We start from the raw sequence: 21,032 nt of genomic DNA, 5'->3' as shown, positions 1-21,032 counted from the left end.
TGATTTTTGTTGCTTTTTCATAACTTTTTAGCCGAATGTTTTGTTGTGTTTTTGTCACGTTTCTGCTGCTTTGTTGTCACCCGTTTTGGTTGCATTTTTGTCGCTCCTTAGTTACTTTTTTTGGTCTTCATCCTAATTCATGTCTCAATTTCGATGCTTTTAGATTTTGGTGAAGTCGAACTGGAGAAAAGATCCTCGGTCAAGGCGGGGGTTAAGAGGTTAACCAAATTGTGTGTCCATACAGTGCCAGGTTTTTATGCAGTAACTCAATACAAAAGTAATGCTAGACGATCAACGCATTGCTTTGTATTAGAATAATAATAGGTGCAGCGACCCTGAGGTGCCATACATCCATAAAGCGATAACACAATTAAGCTGCAACTATAAAGATACCGTACAGGCCTATTCTCCCGTGGGCCCCTCAGGCGTAACACACACAACCGACTGAACATTTGATATGATTGGTATCCATTCATGTCGACGGCAACCAGCCTTTTACCATGTTATTATATCTAATGCTGCAGATAATTTGGTTTCATTTCGTTTTAATGTTCAGTGAGCAAGAGTATACAGTACGTGGGTGTATGTTTATTGGCTCGGGGCACTTTTCACTGTACTGAGGGAAGAAATTACTACAGCGCAGAAAAACCTGGGAATCTTGGGAGTATATGCTTACCATGAAAGGGAAGGATGGGGGGGGGTTGGAAAGCTAGAGCTGATTAAAGCTTCCAATAGGTGCCAATTACAGCCTGATGTGGAGAGGCTCAGTGCGGCGTGTTCCTGCACAGGTTCCGTACATCCCTGGTGCATTAAGGTGTGTAGGTATGTGAGATTACACAGATTTTACATGATGAAAGCGCATGGCGTGGCAGGAGGGGAGCGTGAGAAATTAAGCGTTGAATTTTTGCATATGTTACGCCGTTGCATTCAAGTCTATTGGGATTATGTAGAAATCATGGTGGTTGAAAATGACAGTGAACAATGAGCTAAATACGTTTTCAAAAGTAAAAAAAAAAATGTCTAAAAACATTTATTTTCCATGAGCGACCTCGCCTATTCTTAAATCTGAATGGTAGTGTTGCTGGGAGCGGGACATCACAAGCTGGTCACCATGGAGATGTTGCGGCTTTGATTAAAGCCAGATACTGTATAATACCTTATTTCAATAAGCTATTGCAAAAAAAAAAAAACTATGCAATCATTGTCAGTGTCCAGCTGTTTTGGTACGGCATGTTTTAGAATAGTGTTTGTGATGTCGCAACACATCACTTGGAAGTGGCTTTAATTAAAAATGTAATATTAATGTTTTAGATTAATATAAGCTTCTGAAATTACTAAACCTGAATACATTTTTCATTCACTCCTCTGTCAAACTTTGTGGTCTACAATGATTTGCTACTTCTTTTGAAAAAGCTGCCCTGGGACTGACTAACTGAGACTTGGTTGCCATTTGATACCGCTCAACTAAAAACCAAGTTACATAGGTTGGATCGGTGAAGTGTCTTGCCCAAGGACAAAATGCCAAGATTAAAAAAAAAAAAAAAAAATGCTTTTGAAAACTAGTTCTCAAGTCAAACTGTGCCAAAGTGAAAGCAAGGCTAAACACAGTGGAATCAGATGTTTACATACACTATATATATACATTTTTTACCTCGAATTTTCAAAATGATTTCTATTTGCTAAATGCCGGAAGAATGAGAGATAGATTTTTTTTTTTAGCTACTTTCTTCACAGTCAGGAGTTTACATACACTAAGATTACAAAATATTTGGAAAAGCCCAGGTGACGAAATCATGTCCTTGGACGCATAAGTCTGGTTCATCAAATAATAACTCGCAAGTATAAAAGAGATGGAAATGTCCAGCCATCATACAGATCTAAAGAAGGCGGGGTTTGTGTCCCAGAGATGAACGTGCTGTGGTCTGAAATGTGAATATCAACCCAAGAACAAAGGCAAAAGACCTGGTGAAGATGCTGAAACTGGTAAGAGTTTGTCATTATCCAGAGTGAAACAAGTCCTGTACCGACATGGGCTGATATGGTCCGCTGTCAGGAAGAAGCTCTTACTCAAAAAGAAACACAAATAAGACAGATTGCAGTTTGCAAATACACACAAGGATAAAGACTTTAATTTTTGGAGCAATATCCTGTGGTCTGACGGATAAAGAACACCAGAGAACACCATCCCAACTGTGAAATACGGGGGTGGCAGCATCATGCTGTGGGGTTGTTTTGCTGTGGGAGGGACTGGTGCACTGCACAAAATATATGACATCCTGAAGAAAGAACATTATGTGGAAATATTGGAGCAACATCTCAAGACATCAGGAGGAAGTTAAAGCTTGGGCGCAGATGTGTCTTCGAAATGGACAATTCCCAAAGCATACAGCCAATACTGGTCAGTGTTTTGAAGTGGCCATCACCAAGTCCTGATCTCAATCCAGTTGAAAATGTATGGGCAGAGCTGAAAAGGCAGGTGCACACAAGGTGGCCAACAAATGTGGCTCAGTTACACCAGTTCTGTTTGGAGAAAAGGACCATAATTATTGTTTCTATTATGAGATGCTTGTGGAAGGAAATCCAAAACGTTTGACCCAAGTTATAAAGTTTAAAGGCAATGCTACCGTGTTGAAAATTCTATCTCTCATTATTCTGGCATTTAGCAAATTGAAATATATTTTTAAAATTCTAATTGACCTAAAAAGGTAGAAGTTGATTCTGGATTTGTGTCAGACAGTGAAAAAAAAATTAGGGGCTTGGCCGACACAAAAAAATCATTTGAGGCTCTTTGGATGGTAGGGCTTTTAGCATTACCGCTGAACCAGTTAGATCCTACTTTCAGTAGAACACAGTCCACTCCCACTCGGGGCCCGCTGCTTCCATTGTAATATTTTATGAAGAACAGGATTTATGTGACTGCATCTCCCCTAAGTGCACAGCGCGTGTATCAGACCAGCCCTCTTCCAGACGCCGCTTGGCTCCCCGGCTGGATGCTGCACTCACCGCACTCCTTATTGTGTAGAAGGAAACTTGAGCTGAACTCCATGGTGTGTTGAGCAGCGGTAAACATCTAGTGAAGTGCGGGGAATCTGAATGAGGGCACGCAGGCACGTCAGCCCTGAGTGACAGACACAATAGCGGCGCTGACAAGGCGGTGATGTGCTGTCGGCTAGGCGTTTTATGACACTTCAAGAATTCCTCTCAAGCGCGTATCGGCGGTGGAGATGCAGATAACTTTGAGTGTCCGCAGTGTCTCCTCGGCCCTATCGCGTCGCCTTGTGATTTACACATGCCGAGATACAGACAATGTGACACAAGAAAATTTATAAAAGAAGCAAATATGTAGACCAGTGGTTTTCAAATGGTTCGGCATAGGGATCTGCCATGACTCTGGAAATAACAAGCCACAAGCCAAAGATTGTTGCAGTTTGAACCTGTGAAGATACTGTATTTTACCCAAGAGTCTATTGTCGATTTAGGCATTTCAAACAATAAAGATGAAGTCAGTCATTTTTACAGTTTCGGATAAAATACAAGAAATTGTGTCACGAGTCCAAAGCCACCTCTTGAGAACCATTGTGCCCCACTGGCTTCAAAGGCTATGCTTCTAAGAACGTCCTTAGACATAAACTACACGGCATGAATTGTCCTATTTTCAAACAGTGAAAGTCATATGGAGTTGAACAAAATCTGTTCGCGCTTCCACTTCACAGCTAGAAGGTCCCGGGTTCGATTCCCACCTGGACGGGGCCCTTTCTTTGTGGAGTTTGCATGTTCTTCCTGCGTAGGTTTCCTCCGGGTACTCCGGTTTCCCCTTCCGCTAAAAGCATGTATAATAGGTGAATCCTCCAGCCAGGTGATTCTGACCATCAGCCACATCATGGAGATGGGTCCCCGGGCCGTTACCCACTGCTCCTTACGGGTTGCCCCAGCGATATCGAAGGGTGGGTCAAACGCAGAGGACAAATTTCCCCACGGGGACAATAAAGTATACAAACAAAACAAAACAAACAATAAAGCAGCCGAAGCAAAATATCCAGTCATATCTAGTTTCACTTCCTGATGTTTACATGATCTCATCGTAAGCCCCTCCCATCATCTCCTCTTGCTCTCCTTTGCTATGCCGCTGTTTCAATAAAGAGAGAAGAAAAAAAGAAAGACATGAAAAAAGCTCATGTGGCTATAATGAAAGGATTAAGCTGAGCAAGAGATCGATAGGTGAAGAAACCATTTCCTGGATGCGGAGATTGAGCTTTTTTATTCTGAGCCGTGGTGCTAAAAATAGCCTCTGGAGAAGATTCAAAGATTACTCAAAGATGCACAAGTAGGTCTAAACACAATTTCAAATAAAAAGTCAATTTTGCATAATCCACCTCCTTTAACAAATGAACTAGGTGGACAGCTTTGCTATGATGAGGTGGAAAAAATGGATGGTGTAGAAGTTGGATTATAGCTCTTTGAATTGTTTTAACAAGCCAGCCCGATACAGCAATTCATATTGTGAGACCTAATAATAAGAGCCACAAACGGTTTTATATCAATAAAGCTTTCCTCTATGCTGTTCTTTATGTGAATAACTTTGTGTCTGGAATAAAGAAAACAGGATAATGCTTTGCCATGGTCTGCCTTTGTTCTCTAATCTCTCTCCTATACCCTATTCATTCAGCTCATGGGAGATATATGCGAAAGCACATATAAATGTTGATTATTATTATGAAACAAAATGAAGTTGATTCCATATTTGCTGTCTCACTATTTTTGAAACTCATTACCAATCTGCCATATAAATCAGACATGAGTAATAGGATAGGTCTTTATTGTCATTGCACAAGGAATCACAATGAAATTCATTTTGAGAGCACTCCCTTGCATAACAGCATGAAAAACATAAAACATCAATACAAAATCTGTATAAATATCATAAAAGTCATTTCAAGTGCTGACCAGTGATTAACTCACTGGCCTCATGACGTGTCCAGTTAAACTTCCAATAGGGCCTTCACCGCCCTGGGGAAGAAGCTCCTTCTCAGTCTCTCCTTCTGGGGCCTGAGAACTCTGAGACGAGAGCCAGAGGGAAGTGTTTCAAAAACGCAATGTCCTGTGTGAGTGCTGTCAGAGCAGATATTCCTAGCCTTGTTCTTGAGGCGAGTGAAATAAATCTGCTCAAGAGAAGGAGGAGGAGCGCCAAAAATCCTCTCTGCAGACTTGACTACTCATTGCAGATCTTTCTTGTCCTCCAAGGAGCAACTAGAGAACCACAAGGTGCACCTGTATGTGAGCACACGGAGGAAGTTGGTGAGGAGGTTATTTGGCCGAGCAGCCTTCCCGAGGGACCGCAGGAAGAAGAGCCTCTGTTGACCCTTCTTCACCAGTTCCTTGGTGTTTGAACTCCATGTCAGGTCCTTGGAGAGATGGACGCCAAGATATTTAAAGCTCCCCACCTGTTCGACCTCTTCCCCGTTTATCCTCAGACCAGGGTGGTGCCAGTTTTTACGCTTCCTAAAATCAATAACAAGCTCTTTTGGGTTTTTATGTATTTAGGAGCAAGTTGTTACCACAGCACCAGTCTGTGAGTGCCTGGACCTCTTTTCTGTAGGCGCCCTGCAAATTTGTATATGCGATTGGATCTGGGAGTAGATTTACAGTCCGAGGTGAAAAGACAGTACAGAAGTGGGCTTAATACACAGCCTTGGGGGGCACCGGTGCTGATAGTGATGGTGGAGGAGATGAGGTCTCTGAGCCTCACAAGCTGTGGTCTGTTGGAGAGGAGGCATTTTATCCAGTGGCAGAGTGGAGGGTTCAGAGGCTTGTTGACCAGTTGATCGTTACAAAATTGCCTAAATGAAATCAGCGAACAGAATAAGTTGAATGTCCAGCATAAGGCTAATTTATTGACAGGCACTGACAAAAGTCATGCAACAAATAAAACTAATCCTACACGATAATACACGATAAGCGTGGCTTTATTTGTCCCACAAAAGGGGAACAAATCATTGCGCCAACAAAGTTTGGATATTTGGATAAAAAGGCAAAAAACAACAACATTGAAACTATTGAACATTGAAACTATTCCATACTTTGTCAAGACCAATAATGCACAATTAAATCACTAGCACTTGCACATCACCCAGCGCCTGTTCTCTGCCGATGTGGCAGTGGAAGGATTAGTTTGCGCTCTGTGAATAATGAGCGAGGCGCGATATGAGCATTATCAGTGATGGAGCGGCCAGCGGTGCTCGGGGGCAGCCGGGCCATCACATCGGGGGAAACGACCGGACTGACAATAAGAGCCAGAGCGCAGACCGAGAGCCGCGGGTCCTGTTTTGACAGATCAGGCTCTCTGGTCCCTGACAGCTCCAAAAGCTCCGGCAGGTTTTTTTTTTTTTTTTGGGGGGGGGGGGGGGGGGGGGGAGTCAAATCCTTTATCCCCGGGTGAAGGGGGGGAATGGCGACGCTATGCCCTGGAGTGAGGAGCGTTCCATCTCCCTGTTCCAATAAAGCCCCGGCCTGATGACAGCAAGTCGTACACCGTGCACAAGAAAAAAAAAAAAAAAGTAGCGCCCACTCCACGCACACACCGTCGCCATAGCAACCCTGTCCTACAGCTGTCAAGTGTTCATCAGTTTCCACAGCAACGCCATAAGGTGGGGAGAGGAGACAATGATTTCAGACGTAACACAGTTGAGGGGGTTCAATGGAAGGCTTATTAGGTCGAATTACCCCGGTGCAGATGTTTTAACTGTGGCTTATGGCCATTACGGTCAGAGCGAGGCGGCCATGTGACTCGCTCGCTCATTCCACTAAATGAGCCAATCATATTAGAGCACAGAGGACGCTTAGCAGGGAATTACTGTAATTGGAGGAAAGTGCTTGATTTTTAAGGCACTGCATATTGAATTAACAGAGGTCACAAGATGCACAAAGCCAAGGTCCTCCGAACCCAGACCAAATCAAAACCAGAAACGACTGTACGTTTGCTCCAACTGAAGCCAAGTTCTTTAACAAGCTGCAAGGTCTCTTTTAAACTATTTTGTACAGACAAGATTTTAATAAGTCCCCGGAGAGATGTGAAATTGGCAAAGAACTACTTTGTACAAAAGTGTAAATGCTTACTGCAGTGGAAGAAGCGGAGTTCCAGGAGATACATAACAAGGTCAGAACAAGTTGTACATTAATGTGTTAGAAGGACTTTCCTCAGCAGTGACTTGGTCCTGTCAGTCATGTCCAGTGCAGCTGGTGCTGAGTTTGAAAGTGCACACAAATTAACTGAGACATGGAGAAACTTTTGGGACAGCAACTAAGAGCTCTATATTTCCCACCACAGGAAAAGTGGCCACAAAAAATAATCACATAAATGTATAGAGGGACAAAATATGCAGTCACTTAATGACTTTTGAAGCAGTAATGTCTCTATACGTTCCACGTTCTACAAACGTGCTTTTATAAATAGTTTGTGTCGTATTTATTTGGCTCCAATGATCTTTAAACTATAGGGAAGCAGTATTCTCCCAAATTTTTGGTACTGGCACTTTGTGCCACTTGGATTTTATACTTCCTGTCTTAAAGAGACTAGACAAATAATTATGCATTTTCCTCCCCTTACATGTTCCAGCCATATCCTATATATATATATGTGTAGAATGAGCCCAGACCTGTTCACCACAAATGCCTCTAAAATCCTGCACTGTCACTCAAAAAGGTGTGAAGGTGTTACGTGTAAGACCTGAGGTGGCAGTAGTGAGTTATAAAATGACCAAATTGCATCTAGTTCATATTTTCTTATTTGGTTGCACTTTAGTAAGTAAGTAAGTAAGTATGAAAGTAAGTAAGTAAGTATGAAAGTAAGTAAGTAAGTGCTTTATACAAACGTACAACAAAATAGTGTTCAGATGTTCCGCTGTGGGTCGCTGTGGGTTGACCTGACCCGGAGGTCGGGGGAGGCCGTAGCACCCGGAGGAAACCTGGCTGGTTTCCTTCAGTCCTCCTCTGACCGTCTGAAACGGTGCTGCGCCTCCTGAGTTTATCCCTGTTCCAGAGTCCCCTCAGGAAAGAGCCTGTCGAGTGAGCTCAGTGTCTCTGTCCTGGTCAGCTCCCCCACCTCCTCCTTCCTCTTCCTCCTGCGCAGCTCCCTCCGTTCCACAACAGTCTTTCACCATCTTCTGGGAAGAGCTTAGCAGTTAACCTGTTTTATTCTCCAGTGAGCATCCACTAGCCAGAACAACAGATGGCATGTGTCGCTTCACTGGGAGTCTTGCCTGGATACCTCCTAAACATGGTAACTGGGGATATTGAGCAGTGATGTATTTTGCAGCTCTGTTTTTATAATATTATTTTTTGTGATCAAGTTTTAATTGAGTTTTTCATCAATAGGTTGCAATACTCCACACATACGCCACATACGCCACCAACATTAGGTCTGTTGGCATTTTTCAAACATTTTAGTCACCATTACAGGTATAAATTACAAAAACAAACTCAAAAATATTATCATGAAATAAAGTAGAATGATAGGTGTGTGACCTACATATTTTCCTGTGTAATTACCAGGAAATCACAATAATTACAAGTTTACTGCACTATCATGCTGTGATGCTGTTACTGTTTTGTAATATAAGGAGCATTTTGGTTCTCGTAGTTCATCCGTCCTTCTCCGGAAACAGCCTGTCGAGTGAGCTCAGTGTCTCTGTCCTGGTCTTGAAAGCCACAGGTAAAAACAGCCCATTTCAGGCGCTGACATCACCCTGAGAGCTGACAGTGTAAATATGAGCCGTGTGTTTGGGGTGACCTACAGGAAGATGAATAACTCCGAGATGAAAGGCGGGCAGGAGCAACAGCATCTTCACTTTGAGGAGCTAACTGATGGTTTCCACGGGCCTTTGTATCCCTCCCCTCAGGCCAAAGGAGACGGCGCAGCAGGAAGCAGCTCTGTGGCCGCCAACAAGTGTCAGACAACAATCATTTCACGCTTGTACGCCATTAATGAAAAATGGGAGAAAAAAAAGCAATCCCATGGATTAAAAAGCAAAATGTAGGTAAGGATGTTAAAATGTGTTCAGTGAGTGACTATCAGAGGTATTGTTAGTGACTAAATGCCATTACTCATTGGCTCGCTCCTCTGTTTACTGTCAGGGCGCATTAACTTGTAAATGTCTGGATTTCTGTGGAAGCGAGAAGAAAAGGCATTCATAACAACATGAATCACCACTCGGTCATAACAGTGAATCCTGCCTTTTCTTTAGATAGAAAAATGTAGTAATTCTCTGATTTGGGGAACTACATGCAATCAAAATAGCACCTTAACCGAGTGCACTTTCTCCAGTTTGGCCTCACCCAAATCTAAAAGCTTCTTGATGGGAGCTTACATCCCCATTTGAAAGCTAAGACCGGCAAAACTCTGATATGATTGTCGTTTTTGGGTTGCGTTTTCATGATGTTTTTGCTGCTTATTTGACATGTTTTGGTCACATTTTTGTGGCTTGATCACAGTTACATTACACGACAAAAAAAACGGCCAAAACATAACACAAAACACAAGTATACGTGACAAAAATGTGGACAAAAAACGTGACAAAAATGGGGCAAAAAAGCTATGAAAATGTGACAAAAGTGTGAAAAAAAAAAACGCAGCAAAAAGCAATGAAAAAGTGGTACGAAAACATAAGCTCGGAAGGGTTTTGTAGGTCTTAGCTTTCAAATGAGGCGTTACACTGTAAGCTCTCCAGTCGAAACGCTTTTAGATTTGGATAAAGCTGTAGAAAATGTGAATTGATTTAAAGTGACTAAACGGAGTTTAAAAATGCTAAAACCAAGTATTTTCATCCCCCTACATTACATGTGTCAAGGTCAAGGCCCGCGGGCCACGTGCGGAACGTGAGATGATTTAATGTGGCCCCTTGAGGAGCATGAATTCCTGAGCATGTCATAAAAAAAAAGCATTCGAGCCCATTCCTGTGCAGAGTTATGGATTTTTAGAGAAATAAACACTTTGCTCACTCCAGCCACTAGAGGGCAGTTTAAATTTTAAAAAAGGAAAGAATTCCAGACATGTCCAGCAGAGGGCACTGACGGCTTCGCTACCATGCCGCCAAAATCCTGCACTGTCACTCAAAAAGTTGTTACTTCGGCTCCGAAGTGCCGTCATGCACGAGCTTAATATAGAAGCTGCAGTTATGCGTAAGGCCTGAGGTGGCAGTAGTGACTATAAAATGACCAACTTGCATCTAGTCTCTTAAGACTGACTTTATGTATAAAAATATAATGGGGACAGGAAGATATGCTTACAACATAAATGACAAACCGAGACAGTCCTCTAAAGTCATCTACAAATAAGTTCTAAAAAACAATTAACATTCGACAACTTTATTTCTGTTTTTCTTTATCTGCGCACTTACAGTCGTTCACAACCAAATCCGCATCGTCATCCGGGACAACTCCTAAATCCTCCGTTTATTTATTGCTCTGTCCAGACTTCCACACCACGCTGATTGCAAATGGCACCGAGCTTTACACGCCAGACTAACCTTGCATTTTTTCCATAAGCTGCTCTAAGGACGAGATTGCTTTTACTTGTTGTCGCGGCGATGAGATTCTTAGCCGCTCCGCCTATCGAATATCTGACCGACCGGTGCAAAGTGGCAAATAAATTGGGCTTCTCTTCCACTCCCGAGACGCCCGGAATGAGCAAATTAATTCTGTTAGTATGTACCGGCGCGTTTCCCTTTCGCTGTACATCTTCATATAACGTGTCATTTTGGCTGGATACTGCCCACTGCATGCCATTGTTCACGCACAATAAGAGCTTTTCTGTTCCTGCGTCGGTATCACAACCGCCACACAAGGCCATAGCGCCGCGGACAAAAGCTTAATTCTGCTCAGACGTCAGTGGGAATGAGTGTCACGCGTAAGTGCGTAGCTGTGTTCGGCGCAAATGCAAATCTGGAAGAGGAGGCAAGAAATTTTAATGGCCTCCACTGTTTGAAAGGATAGAGAGCTTGTGCTACGCGGGGACACGGCGGAGAGAGGATGGACGGATGGAGCCGTGGGGTCTTTGGCGGTTGGGGTGGTGGTGGTGGTGGTGGGGAGGCGTCCATGCGTTTACTGCGTGGCTCTAATCAAAGTGACGAAGCCGCCGGGGTCAGTGTGGCGGGGGGGGGATAACATCATCAGAGTGACAGCGGTCCTACAGTCCAACAGCTCCTTTTCTGACACTCCACCAGATCAGCCACTTACCGCTATAAATAATTCATTACCGAATGAGGACGTTATCATGGCACTATTAGCAGACAGCTCGTGACATGCCTCTTCACAGCCCTTGGAATATGCCTATGCTTAAAGTAGACAATAATCTAAGCATCTTCACCTTGTTTGATAGAATGACTGAAGGTTAAGTGCTTCAAACAGAGACAATGGAGCATGATAAAAGAAGATACAATAGACAAACACCTACATAAATATTTAGTGAAAGTTGTGCAACAGTAATTAGCTCTTGGATTTATTATTCATTCATTATTATTCAAAAGTAGGACTGCTTTTGAATAAGTTGGTTGAATTGAGGCGTATGTAAATATTTCCGCTACATTAACCTGTTTCTTAGTGACTACCGGGATCGGTGGTGGACCTAATGGCACAGAACAGCCAGGCAGTCAGGTAGAAGCGCCCAATCTGCTGCTAGAGATGAAAGCCCAGACGAAGCCACGGCCCCGCAACAAACAGACAGGCCCGCAGACAGAGAGTGAGGTCATCAAGAAGCGCCAGCCTGAATGCTCGATAAGCTGTGGCACTGACACAGCAGGCGTTCTCCAGTGCAGCGTGGCTAATGGGGCCAGGCGCTAGCAGCAGGTGAGCTGACCTGTTTCCAAGTAGATAAGTAGATGCTTAGAGCATAACTAAATACTGTATATGCAAGCCTTCACAAAGTGTTGAGGACATACACTTTGATTTAAGTGTATATTTATATTAACAAATGCTAGCCTTAAAATAAATACTGTAGCGGCCAACTTTGTCCTGTGCAAACGTCTGCTCTGGCTGCAGTGTTTAGGCATCTCAGACACGTGTCTTCCACCACAAATAGTCGGAAAAATACTGTACTTCAAAGGTTTATTGGGCATACCTCACAGCCATCGACAAATACACAGGAGATTCCAATAGTAGACACGGTCAAAAAGATGCATGCCTCCATACTGCAACACCTGAGTGCCCCTTCCTCACCCCTTATATAGGGCAGGTAAATACATAAATACACACAGCGCCACACAGTGGCAGGAGGATCAAACATGGCTGAAATGGCTCCAACAAATGCCCTGGAGAGATTAGGTTTTGCAGCTTGAGTTTGCTAATTTTCTGGTCAGAAAAAGAGCTGGACGATTTTTTCCCCCCCAAAAAAATCTGTGATTTTTTTTTTTTATAACCCCCTCCCCATTTAAAACAAAATGCCTGCGAATTGTAAATATATACATTTATTGTATTTAATTAAAGTGCATCAACATAAACAAAATTGCAAAGGCAAAGCCTTTCTCTAACTGAAAAGTCACCGTGCAGTTAAACATCTAAATTATTTATACTATATTTGGATTGAGCCAATAAAACTACAACAAATCCATAGGTGCCCTCTGTTCTTCTTAGCACATTTGTACAGCAGGAACTTCTTCCTCTGACAGTAAACAAAAAAAAATCTAACAAAAAATGTTTTTTTTAAAATATGAATCGATTTGACCTACCAATTCGATTTTTAAATCCAATTGATTTTTTCCCCAGCCCTAGTCACTTACTAAGAAGCTAATCTTGATATGATAAATGGTTGAGATTTTTCCTACAATACTAATCAGGAGTGCCCATCCAAACATCACTTCATCTCCAGCCTCACCTCCACCACAGGAGCCGTGCCTCCACCTCACCCAATCATCGCCTGGGGCGGGATCTTACATTTAAGCCTTCTCCACACACTGGGGGAACACATCTCTAATTCCCATTCATTGCACTCATGAACCTCTCCTTCAATCAATGTCTTCTGCTGGAGACAGTGCGCCAAATAAGATGCATGTGCAATGAAGCTTTCCTATAGCCGTGGTTAGGGGAACTAGCAAAGAATGCATTGTTTTATGTGAAAAATAACAACATTGGTTTGAGGGACGGGCGGATCGATACCAAAACATTGATACTTCTGTACTGGAGCCAGTATTGAAAGTAACAACGATATTTCATTTGTTAACTATTTCTTAATCATTTTTTTGTAATTGATTGAAATTTGAGTTCTTCTGCTCAGTTTTAAAAGTTTAATGATTGAGTTTGTTTTTGAACTACAGGAAGCAGTGACATGTTTATTTTGTATTAGAGAGGGGTGGTATTTAATAAGTTTAAACCTCTTTTTCATTGATTGTTCTTCATGTCATGCAAGTGTTGTTTAAACATATTGTTATAATAAACTAAGTTAAACAATTCAATGCATTTTAATGTAAAACCCATTATGTATCGGTGGCAATATTGGAAAACCTTACCCAAGTATTCTCTGGTATCGGATCGAAACTAAAGTCACCAGAAGTCTTAGCGGTTTTCCTGAGCTCCAAAGCCTGACCCTCTGAAAGGAAAACATCCCTCTGGGTCCTTTCCGCCTTCTCCTAATAAGAATTTATATTTACCTTCAATGTTCACTGCCTTACCGCTGTTATGCTCGTACACTGAATCATCCCATAATAATCGGTGCGGCGGTGCAGCCTGTGGGGAACCATCGGCATAAGGACTGTGTCTGTTGATATCACGGTGTTGCCATGGTGAGGGCACACAACCAATTCCCAAGGCCAAGACTTCGCCCATAGCTCCAGGTCTGGCTTATTTATACTGTATGATTCATGGTCTCGTTTGAGGTCGGTGTGAGAAGTGTGCTTTTTTTTTTCTTTTTCTTTTTTCTTCTTCTTCCAGCATGTTGACATATAAATAGACTGCAATGGAGAACAAATACAGAGGAAAATAGAGGAAGCAATGGTTAAGCTTAAATTTCAGTATAGGCTTGTAGAATGTTATTCAATGACATCAGCATTTCATATTTTAGGACATGAGACTTGGGGGGGATTGAATTTGTGATATGCAGCTTCCTTGCCGAGCGTGTCCCAATAACACGCTCCAGGATTGGTCCGACCCTGTACCTCTGGGTTTGAAGAATGTGCACGCGACCCAGCATGCCCGGTCCTGCCCGGCTTCCCAGAGGAAAGACAGGGATTTACAAAAAGACAGCTCCAGAAAGTGAGCTAATGAGGACAAACTAAAGGACATATATAACAAGGACTTGATGCCACATTTCCAACACGCTGATGGAGGCTGTGTTTATTTTTACCCTATAAAAACTTAATTATATGTCATTTTTTGTATAGACAGGGACAACTCTTTTGGGTTAGCCCTAGTTTAGGCTATTTAAGTCCTATTTAGACTTAATGTAGACCTAGTTTAGGGTCTCGTACCAGGATGTTTGCCATATTTATAGTTCCACATATGTATTATCTGATGTTATTGTATGTAGAAGACCTGGAATAAACATTTAATCAGTAAATCTCCCTGTGTATTTTGTACCAATATTACAGGATGTGTCTGTTCTATTATTTTTTAGCAAACAAGCGCCTCTATGAAGTCGCTTAGGGTTATTGTGCCATCTAGCTTTGAAAGTTAAGAACTGCAAGTGCAAAGGTAAAGGAAATAACATCGGTGACATGTTTGACAGTTACCCTCTTAACCCCCACCAGAACTGAGCATGTTTTCTCCAGTTTGGCTTTACCCAAATCTTAAAGCTTCTTGAAAAAAGTGTCAAAATAGCAACAACAAAAATGTGTGACGAAAGCACAACATAAAAGCCACAAAAGAGCAGCAGAAAATGACAAAAAAACGAAAAGATTTAAGTGATAGTCTGCAAGTTTTCAACGTGAGGACAGATAGAGTGAAATTTAAAAGTATAACAATCAAATTCCTCCCCTCTTTAATCAGAAAGCCCTTCTTTGTTTGCAAAATGAGGAGAGCAGGAACAGGATTTTCAAAAGTTAACGATCAAGCTCCTCCCCCTCCCTCCTGATTGGACCAGACAGGCTGGTTCACAAGAAAAGCTCGTCTCATTGGTCAACGTGGAAGGTTACTGGACTCTGATTAGTTGCTGAGATCTGGAAGGAATAGACCTTACAAAAAATAACACATATATATTATTACTTACTTAACATCAAAATGCAAAACCAGGTGGTTAATTTTGCACATTTCATAACATTGGTAAACCACGTAGACTTCCAGACTATCACTTTAAGCAACGGAAATACAACAAAAGATCAACAGAAAGTGACAGAAAAATTGACAAAAAACTGGCAAAACAGAAAAGCAGAAGAAAGAAAAGCAATGAAAAAAAAAAAGTGTTGCGGTGACAATGAGTAGAAAAAGATCTGTTTAGATGAGTTTTGTAGACCTTAGCTTTTAAATGAGACGTTACACTGGTCTGTAGAACCTTTAAGATTTGGGTAACACTGAACTGCACTTGGTTAAGACGGGGGTTAAGAGGTTAAAAGCAGGAGAAATATGGAAAATGGTTGCTTACTTTTAACCATTTTGGCTACGTGAAAAGTTGCTCTGATAACTATTAAAAGTGCAGATTCTAAAATACTTCAGTACTCACACTGGCAGCAGATATAGGTTCCCATAACGGCAAAAATCCATGAAGCAATTCTAGAAAAATAGATATCCAGAATAATATTACTGCAATAATAATTACTTATGATAACTACTAACTAAAAAGCACTGGTAAACAGTTCATCCAAAGCTTCTCTAATCATGTGTTAATCAAGTATAATCACTGAAATACATGCTGTTTGTATTGTTGGCTTCAATATGATAAACAAATAATGTTTTATAAATGATATATTCCAGTTTTAAAATGCGTAATACATCGGCAGTGCGGTGTCACCTGATCGGGGCCGTATGCTCTCTGGAAGACGGTGCGTGGCAGGAGCAGATTGGAAAGGACCGGAAGATCAAAAGGTGAGCTGAAAAACACAGAGCAGTTTTCAACGTGAGTGACAGAGCTCCGGCGGGAACCGAGCCGCTGACTGCACGCGGAAAATGACTGACACAACAGATAATATCAACATAACGTTTGCTTTAGCTCTCGGGATGCGATTGGCAGGCGCTGGCAGGGACCTTTCCACTTTGAATTTTGAATGTCAGCGCACTCCCAAGGGGGACATTTTGTGGCCTTTACTCGAACAAACTGCCAGAACTGAAAATGTACTTTAAAAAAACTATATATATACAAAATTAGCAAAATACATCAAAATAAAAATACACTTGTGCTTTTTGAGCCTGTGTATCAAGCATGGATTTAAATTACTTTACGGTTTTCATTTATACTGGTACAGACTAATGTAATCTCTTTCGAAAATGGGAGAAGTGCAATTTTCTCACCCCATTGGCAGATAAATCAACCCGAAAAATAGACAAAATGTATTGAATCGAGTCAGAAACATCTCGGAACAAGTGAAATAATCTAGAGGCAGACTAAATCTTGAAGGGGCTAGATGCAAGTTGGTCCTTTTATGCTCACTACTGCCACCTCAGGTCATACGTGTAGCTGCACCTTCTATATTAAGCTCGTGCATGACGGCAATTCGGACCAGAAGTACCACGTTTTTAGGTGACAGTGCAGGATTTTAGAGGCAGTTGTGGTGAACAGGTCTGGGCTCATTCTATCATTAGGACATGGCCGGAACATGTAGGGGGAGGAAAATACATACATTTCACATTTTTAAACTCTGTAGAGTCCCTTTAAAGAAGAATTAAGTAACTTGTTTACCTTAATAAATCCTTTTCGTAGTCCCTCTGGGGATAATACAAGTGTTAATGGGATGAATGGGGGGTCTTTCAGTGATTTGCTACTTCCCTGCCTTCGGGCCTGAGCCACCAATGCACGCGAATAGAATCACGAAGAAGAAGCTAACAGGCTAACGGGCAAAGCTAACTGCGGGCCTGCATTGAACTTTATGTGTAAACATTTAGTTTTAGTTAATCTAATAACTTCCAGTTATTATCCAACATTACTCCATTCAAAAGACGGATTTAAAAATAAAGTGTATAAAAAAAATATAACGACGTAAACGAGACGTAAACAAAGATGTAAACGTGACAACAACATAAACAGCAACAAAAACGTGACAGAAACGCGAAGAATCTGTTGTGTTGTAGGTCTCAGCTTTCAAATGAGCCGCTACTCTGGCCTGAAGGCTGTGAGAAGCTTTTAGGTTTCGGTAAAGCTGAACTGGAGAAAATGTGCTTTTAAGTCTTCTTTTGACACAATTTGCTGAAAAACAAGTTACTTTCAGTTCATGTTTAATTGGAATGGAACATATCGTGTTGAAATGGTTTGGTGAAATATCGCAATATTAGCCTATCATTATCGTTATAACCACAGCAGCCCATTAGAGTAGACCGACGTATATTTTGTTTATCTCCTTTGTCGGTGAAGTATCTCTTTACGATCGCTATAATTCACCTTTTTAATCTAAACTATTGTCTGGGCATCTATAATGTTCCAGTTTACTGCCTGCGTCTGTGCATCTCTTCTCATTGTTTATCCCCATAGATAGCAATACAAAGCCCACCAGCCAAAAGTTCCACATAATATAATTATTGAGAGAAGCCCATTAGCATTCAGGCCATTTGCCCAGACGCAGACGTCCAGAGCTGATTAGAGAAAAGCAGAGTGGGAAGTCCAACCACTGGTGTCACCGCCGAGGCCTTCTGTATTAATTAAACAGAGAATACGCCTCTTCCATTATGTTTTCAGACCCGCTATTATTTAACTGCTGCATGCCATGACCCCGCCCGCACCTATCTGACAGGCACAAAGAATAAAAGACGCTTTACCACACAGCGCACGTCCGCTGTCTGTTTCGCCTCCGAAGTGATGCAATGCAAGCTGCTCGCCAAGGTGCGCTTTCATGTCCCTCATCTCGGAATCTTTTTTATGTACACCGTGGGTACATTCTGGGAATCAAACGGCAGCGATATTTAATTCACATCAAAATAACGTGATTTCTCAACTCCCCTGGACATCTCGTCTCACAAGGCCTCATTACACGGGGAGAAATGGTAAAATCTTATTTCAATACATTTCTATGCAAGTGGTGAGAATGTGGTAAGGTTTGTTAAAACAGTGCTCTGGTCACGGACCTCGGAAGGTTGGCCTAGAATTTGAATGATTTAAGACGGACTGAATGGAATGAATAAAGATTGGGCTGCTGCTGTGACTTTGACTCATAAAAACCATGCATTTTACGACACATTTATTTATAATCTCATCTGCAAGGAACAGGGCAAACAGATCAATCAAACTGAAATCAAATGTTAAATGGTTGCAATAAGTAAAGCGCTATGGCTACAGACTTCATCTCCTTCAATCTCCTATCTGTCAACCTCTAAAAACCTGACTTTTAAAAGACTTGCAAAGAAAATGTAGTCACAATACATATTTACACCATTTTTCGGAGAAAAGTTAACCTGGCTAACACCAGGCTGCTGTGTGCGCTCGAATTATTTCGAACTGCACAACAGCCTGGGGACCATGGCCAAATCTCCGGTGGATTTGGGAACCAATCACAGAGCGAGGAGGGACGGCAAGACGATGACGCGCTATTCGATATACGGAAGCTTGTAGTTTATTTACGGATAATTAAAAAAAAAGTTTATTTACGGACCCAACATGACAGCAGCAGACACGATGGTATTTTTTAATCAAGCTTTAGACCTTGTTCTAAATAATTTAGCTCAAAAGTTTACAGCGGGTACGTCATACGTCATCTCATACGATGATATGATTGGCTGGGGCTACGTGCAGACGCATGAGAATTTTTTTTTTTTTTTTCGTATCGCCCAATAAACGACTATGGACGCTCGTAAACCACACCTCTCCTACGAGAAAATGAATTGGTGGTCCCCAGACTAAATATCACTTGTGATTTTAGTCTGGTGTTAGCCAGGCTAGAGAAAAGTCTGAATATGGGTCAAAACTACAACTACATACCACTTTAGAAGCTTCTCAAAGCCCTACATTTCAGTCATTGTTCATTCAAATCGCACCCAGTGATGGAAAACTGCTCCGAAAATTTAAATGCCATTTTCTGTGTTCCATCTTTTAAAGCCATTTCATTCCTTTTGTTCAGTCTGGGCCATCAAACATTTGCGAATGAATAACAGAGACGAATGCGGGCGCCACTGTCCATCAATTATGCATGGGCTTTTATTGTGACGGCCACCTGCTCCACAGCCCAAGATGGAGGTGTGTTGTATACACTAATTGCCTCTTCAGCCGCGCAACAGTAAAATTAATCAAACCACAAACTTTGATGCTTGGCTCCCCAGCGGCACATAATGGACTCTGTAATGCAATAAAATCCTTATCTCTTTCCAACTAGGTCCCCCTTATGTATCAGGCTTAATGACGGGAAGGCATCACGCGACGCTCTGGCCCATACAGTGAGGCGGACACTGCTGATTTTCTAATGAGACGCTAGTGTTCAAAGAGGGCCAAAGAGCACAGGCCATTAAAGACGAGTTATGTCTTGGCAACATGGATGATTTGCGAGCTTTGTATACTTGATGTATCTTTGTTGTGCACTGAAAAATGCTACAACCTGTTAAAATGTTGAAGATATTTGTTGAAAATGGACACTCATGCTGTTTCTTTCTATATGGCCTTTAACTCGATAACACAATTTGTCCCAAATACTAATGAAGTACCTTTTTACTACTGTACTTTATATTGTTTATTATGTATTCTGTGTTTTGCACCTACATCGAGCCTCACATTGGATTTCATTGTGTAGTAACGCAATGACAATAAAGTTGATTCTGATTCTGACCCGGAGGCGTGTAGGTCGGATCACAGCTGACCCATCTCACTCTGGACACGGACTGTTCACCCCTCTCCCCTCAGGCAGGAGGCTACGGTCCATTCAGACCCCAACCTCCCGTCACATGAACAGTTATTTCCCCTCCGCCATCAGACTCATGAACAAAAACAAGACCCAATAACTCAGCTACAGACTGGTGAATGTAATGAATGTAATCTGCTCTAATGCACTATGTGGTATGTCCACATGGTACATGTGTAAATACACTCACGCTGTTGTGCTGTGTCAAACTGTGTCGTCTTTATCATAGTTTAATTCAATCTTCGTACACATGCCCTTAGGGTCTTAAATAGGTCTTTATAGTTTATTATTTATCTAAGTTATGTGTTATATGTTTCATGTTGCACGATTGACTGAAAAAAACAAAAAAAATCCTAGTCGTGAACCTGTTCATAACCATGGCAATAAAAACTATTCTGATTGTGAACTGTGTGCAGTTGAACCTTCTGGACCTCATGAAGATGTATTAACTAAAGTCCTCTTTCATAGGGTTAGGCTGTATGCCAGTCTCGCCTCCCCCCTTGACAAATCTCACCAATAGAGCCTCTAAAATATGAAAGCAATCCAGAAAACAGTCACAAACTAATGGCATCCTAAGGCTCCTCTCAGGATTTCGCGGCGCAGCTGTCATACACTCTGTGACAAATTCATTTTAAGAAACTGCCCAACGTCGCCTGCAGAAGCCTCTTAGTTTTGAGGTCATTGTATAGTATGTACAAAACCAGCTAGCTCTGTATCTTACACAAATATGTTCTGAAATGTATGGGATTCTTGTATAGCAGTCATATTTCAGACTCTCCCAAGCCTGAGCATGGAAAATAAAACACAAGACCATTAGACATTTCTACAAAATCATGCAGACGCAATGGTAATGTAGAAGTCATTTGTATATGAATGAAGCTGTGGTATTCCTCATTTTCTCTGCAGCACTTTGGAAACTGTTCTGTTGTTGAAATGTTCCAAATAAAGTGGATTTAGATTTGTTCATTGTACTGTAGGACCTGTTTCATCCATAATCATTATTTGAAACTATGTGAGATGTCCTTTCCACACAATTAAATACCCAAAACCTGCATTTTCTGTTTAAACTAACAGAGGATCTAAGAG

This window comes from Gobius niger, assembly GCF_951799975.1.
Source record: "Gobius niger genome assembly, chromosome: 18".
In the NCBI taxonomy this organism is placed as follows: domain Eukaryota; kingdom Metazoa; phylum Chordata; class Actinopteri; order Gobiiformes; family Gobiidae; genus Gobius; species Gobius niger.
This window is presented reverse-complemented; position numbering follows the sequence as displayed.